Genomic DNA, 6,000 nt, shown 5'->3' with positions numbered 1-6,000 from the left:
CCATTTTGGTGCATTTGCGGTAAAAGATGATTTATCCAGAATTTTCTTGCTACAAACATTCTTCCCTAAAAATCTCAATTCCAACAGTTACCAACAATTTGAAATGTCCTATGAGTGGCACGGTAGTGAAGCGGTCAGCGTCACGCTATTACAGTGCCAGCAACCTGGGTTCAATTCCCACTGCTGTCTGTAAGTAGTTTGTATGTTCTCCCCATGTCTGCGTGGGTTTCCTCCAGGTGCTCCGGTTTCCTCCCACCTTCCAAAGATGTACAGGTTAGGAGTTGTGGGCATGCTATGTTGGCGCCAGAAGAGTGGCGACACTTGTGGGCTGGCCCCAGAACATTCTACACAAAGATGCATTTCACTGTGTGTTTCGATGTACATGTGACTAATAAAGAAATCTTATCTACTGTAATTGTGCCTTGTCTTTTATTGATGGTGAGCCACTGTGAAATGTTATGCGAACAATGAATGTGCTCGTTCTCCAGAGGTGCCTCGTCTTTGGCTAGTATTCTCAAGGTCACACTCATTCTCCTACTCAATTGCCCATGTTCACTTTTCAGGATGAAGAATGAGCCAGAGTGCCAGAGTAAATGGGCAATGAAGAAAAGGCTACTGGAACAATAATAAGAAACAAACATATTCAGTAACTTAGACTAAAGAATGGTCTATGTTACCAACATACAGAAAATATTTTCAGTATTTGAAAACAGGTTTTGCTTTGCATAGAGTGAATTTGCAGAGCATAAAATTAACAAAGCACTGGAGTTAGGAATTTGATTTGGGTGATTCAAAAGAGGAAGGAGGTAGAGTTTTGTCCCTCCAATATTCATGATGGTTTGTGTGCATTCCATAAGATTTATTGCTGCAGTGGTTGATTGTTCTATAAGACAAGGTTGATCAAATAAAAAAGTGTCAGTTTGGGGGGGGGTGGGGGGGGAACAGTTACAGTTCAGTGATCATATCATGATATTTAAATTAGTTATGGTAAAGGACAAAGGGCACACCAGGGTAAAAATACCTAAATGGAGGGCGACCAATATTAGCACATTGAAGACTGGACTCACTTATATATACTGGAATCAAACACGTGAATGCAGGCTGCGTTTGAGGAATGGGTGCCCTTTAAAGTGGAGATGACATGAGTACAATTTAAGTACAACCAAAGCCAGAGCTCCCTTGGTGACAAAGAGATAGAGAAAAAAGTGCTGCAGAAAAAGGGGACAAATGATTGAAATTTGGTTGATAATACATGTGAGAATCAGGCTGAATACAGGAGCTCTAAGAAGAGGTAAAAAGGAAATAAGGACAAAGAGGGAATATGAAAATAGCTTGGCAACTGGCATAAAAGGGAGTCCAAGAGTTTTTGATAGGCACATAATCATAAATGAGAAAGAGTGAGCTGTATTGGGACCAGTGTGAAAGAGGAATAAAATCAGATTATTGTAGATGGAGGCTTGATAGTTGGTGTGGATTTGTTGGGCTGAAGAGCCTGTTTGCTCTTTTGCTCCAAAGGGGACATCGACTAATGGATGTAAAGGGCATGGGTGAGTAGGTGTATCCTGTATTTAACTTCATGAAGGAAGAGGCTGTCATCAAAGTAAAAATAGTTGAGATGCTAAGTGGGCCCAAAATTAATAAAAAGGAAACGCTAGGAATGCTGACTGTTTGTACTTAACCACTCATTACCTTTAAAGAGCAAAGTAATGGCAAATTGTGAACCTAATTGGTAACTCAAGGGGTTTTGGAGTGGTAATTTGATTCATTTTGTGCAACACAGATTGGCGGGCTCTTTTGAATTATTAAAACTTTTTCTATGAACTGCCTTAAACAGATCCTGTCGAATATCTACACACCTACAATAATCAATCACCATTTAAGTGCTGCATAAATCATTTATAATCTCTCTCCTCCCCTGAAGTCTTTTACTTGTGATGTGTTACTGATCTATCTGACCAATAATTGCACGTCCAAGCAGTGAGCACTGATGAGTTAGTATTATATCAGAGAGAAAAATCACAAACAATACAAATCTTGTCCCCATGCATGTTTTCCAAGAAGACTGCGAGCAAGAGTAATAACAACTTAAGCTAGTGTTTTCTCTCTTTGCTCAGGCATATCAGATGTAGAGACTCTGCAAGTGTTACAATGCAAGTCAAGGGTCCTCCTCAGTATTTATCTCAATGACATAAAATGCAGTATCTTTATCCATTGAAATATCTAGTAGGACTCTATTTGCAACATTTATGCAGTGACAGAAAGGCAACTGGCAGGTGTGGAATATCCAAAGGAAATACAGTTAACAGCAATGAAGTTGCAAGTGGAGGAATATTTGTCTTTAAATTATATGATGCTGAAGAGGGGTTGAAAATGAAGGACGTTTTACATGGCATGTTCAGTAAAAGGAGGCTCAGAACTAGTTTGTAGTAAACTTGGATGTGATTATTTAAGTGAACATTTTGCTGTACATTTTGCTGGCTGTGGCAGACTGCTGAGCTGCACTATTTTCATATCTGTAACAGGAATTTTCTTTTCATTCCAACTTTTGAAATATTAAACCATTACTCTTTCCTCCCCCATAGCAAATTATTTATTTTGCAGAATTAGCAGCATTATTATATACTACAGAAGCTGCACCAGACAAATTGGCAACAACCCCAGCTGCAATTAAGAAAAACAGCAACATCTGCAATCTTAAAGCAAAGTTTCGTAAAATTCTGAGAGCCTCATTTAACATCTGTTGCTTCAGCTAACAGCGAAACTTACTGATAGCTCAATGGGCAAAGCACAAAACAGATCACTGCAGATGGGATATTTGTTAAAGAAACCACCAAAGTTTCCATAAATTTCAATAAAGCTCAAAAGTTGAAAGGGAATCCTGATCTTCACAAAGAGGTATTGCAGCTAGAAAAGGTGCACGAAATATTCTCCATATCCCTTTTCTCTCCCAGCCAACTTTGAAGGTGTTCCCTCTTTTATTGGGTGCAGTTCTTTTTGTGGAACAGTGCCAGAATTTTCACAGTATGCACCTGCAGATTCGTCAATAATAGGAGGAATCACAACCAAATTTAATAAAGTCCAATTCCTGCAGAAAGTTCTGGTTGCTTTCAGTTCACTACTTGGGGATCCTGAATCTAACAGGATCCTTGTAACATTACTTCATCTGAAATCAGTGTCACTAACTATGCACGTACAGAGTTATCTATGCTTCAGTACAGAGCAATTTTTTTAAAAGCATCCAGCAGTACTTTTATAATACTGTAGCGAGGTGCTACGCACTGAGCTAAGAATGAAGCATGCAGTCGGAGGTCTGAACTCGAGACTGATTTATTTTTCAACTACCTGCGCTAGCTTTTAAACCCGATACAGATCCCGCCCTCTCCGGGTGGAAGTGACGCCTGCGGTACGTCACTGAACTCTTCCCACGCGCGGGCTTTCTCTCCCTTCTGTCAGAGAAGGAGGCCCGGCGCCATTTTGCTGGTGGCCTTCCTGCTGATGCGCACTCCATTCTCAGAGCCGGTTTGTTCGCTTCGAAGGTAGGTCGCTACGTGACCCACGCACCCCCCTCCCCCCACCCCAGGACCAGCGATACCCCTCCCAAAGTCCACTGTTTGGGACAGTTGCTGCTTGGGCGGTCTGCCTCTGTGCCGTGGAGCCTGAGCCTCGACAGTCTGCGACAAGTCCACATGGGCCAGTTTGAGCCGGTCTACCAGGAAAAGCTCCTCTTTGCCCCCAGTGTCCAGAATGTATGTGGACCTGTTGTTCCTCAGTACTTTGAATGGTCCCTCATACGGCCGCTGCAGGGGTGTCCGGTGCACGCCCCTTTGAACAAAAACGAACTTACAGTTCTTCAGGTCCTTGGGTACGCAGGTCGGGGTTTGTCTGTGTTGTGAAGTTGGTACGGGGGCCAGGTTGCCGAGTTTCTCGCGTATCCTGTCCAGGACTGCTGCTGGTTTTTCTTCCCTACCCCCTTGGGGCTGGTATGAACTCTCCTGGGACGACCAGGGGTGCGCTGTACACCAGCTCGGCCGACGAGGTGTGCAGATCCTCTTTGGGTGCTGTGCAGATTTCCAGCAGGACCCAGGGAAGCTCGTCCACCCAGTTAGGCCCTTTCAGGTAGGCAGTGAGAACCGACTTCAAGTGGCCATGGAAGTGTTCCACCAGCCCGTTCGACTGCGGATGGTAAGCGGTTATGTGGTGCAAATGTGCTCCGAACAGGCTGGCCACGGCCGACCACAGGCTGGAGGTGAACTGGGCACCCCTGTCAGAGGTAATGTGGGCTGGTACCCTGAAGCGTGCTACCCAGGTTGCGATCAGCGCTCGGGCGCAGGAATCGGTGGTGGTGTCAGTGAGTGGGGCGGCCTCTGGCCATCTGAATTGGTCGACCATAGTTAGGAGGTACCTTGCTCCTCTTGACACAGGCAGGGGCCCAACGACATCCACATGAATGTGGTCGAACCTCCGGTGGGTGGGCTCGAACTGCTGAGGCGGTGCTTTGGTGTGCCGCTCCATCTTCGCTGTTTGGCACTGCACACACGTTTAAGCCCACTTGCTGACCTGTTTGCGGAGCCCGTGCCACACGAACCTGCTGGAGACCATCCGGATGGTTGTCCTGATGGATGGGTGCACCAAACCGTGTATGGAGTTCAAAACTCGCTGCCGCCAGGCTGCTGGGACGATGGGGCGAGGTTGGCCGGTAGCTATGTCGCATAGGATGGTCCTTCCACCTGGGCCTACTAGGAACTCTTGCAGCTGCAAACCTGAGACTGCAGTCCTGTAGCTGGGCAACTTGTCGTCCGCCTGCTATGCCTCTGCTAGCGCTGCGTAGTCCACTCCCTGGGACAGGGTCTGGATAGCTGGTCTGGAGAGTGCATCCGCCATGACACTGTCCTTTCCCGAGATGTGCTGGATGTCCGTCGTGTACTCGGGGATGTAGGACAGATGTCGCAGCTGCCGGGCCGACCAGGGATCGGACACCTTCATGAACACGAAGGTCAACGGTTTGTGGTCCGTGAATGCAGTGAACGACCTGCCCTCTAAAAAGTACCTGAAATGCTGGATTGCCAGGTAAAGTGCTAACAGCTCCCGGTCGAAAGCACTATAGTTGAGTTCAGGTTGCTGCAGGTGCTTGCTGAAGAACGCTAGGGGTTGCCAGCACCCCCCGATGAGTTGCTCCAGCACCCCACCGACTGCCGTGCTGGACGCGTCCACTGTGAGGGCAGTTGGAACGTCCGTTCTGGGGTGCACCAGCATCGTAGCGTTTGCCAAGGCTTCTTTGGCTTTAACGAAAGCGGCCGCGGCCTCTTCGTCCCACGTGATGTCCTTGCCTTTACCCGACATCAGGGTGAACAAAGGGCGCATGACTTGCGCTGCTGAGGGGAGGAAGGGGCGGTAGAAGTTGACCATACCGACGAATTCCTGCAAGCCTTTGACTGTGTTGGGGCGGGCGAAGTGGCGGACCGCGTCTACCTTGGCGGGCAGAGGAGTTGCCCCGTCTTTGGTAATTCTGTGGCCCAGGAAGTCGATGGTGTTGAGCCCGAACTGGCATTTGGCCTGGTTGATGGTAAGGCCGAAGTTAAGCAAGCAGGAGTAGAGCAGGCAGAGATGGGACAGGTGTTCCTGGCTATGCAGCTATGATTGTTGGCTATGAGGATGTCGTCTAAATAGATGAACGCGAAGTCTAGGTCACGCCTGACGGCATCCATCATCTGCTGGAACGTACGTGCGGCATTCTTCAAGCCCAAAGGCATCCGGAGGCACTCGAACAGGCCGAATGGGGTGATGAGTGCTGTCTTGGGGACGTCTTCGGGGTGTACTGGGATTTGATGGTATCCCGGGACAAGGTCCACCTTGGAAAAGATGCTTGCCCCGTGCAGGTTTGCTGCAAAGTCCTGTATGTGGGGTACGGGGTAGCGGTCTGGGGTTGTGGCCTCGTTCAACTGACGTTAGTCGCCGCACGGTCTCCAGCCCCCGGCTGCTTTAGGCACCATGTGCAGGGGG

This window comes from Pristis pectinata, chromosome 16, assembly GCF_009764475.1.
Source record: "Pristis pectinata isolate sPriPec2 chromosome 16, sPriPec2.1.pri, whole genome shotgun sequence".
Lineage (NCBI taxonomy): Eukaryota > Metazoa > Chordata > Chondrichthyes > Rhinopristiformes > Pristidae > Pristis > Pristis pectinata.
This window is presented reverse-complemented; position numbering follows the sequence as displayed.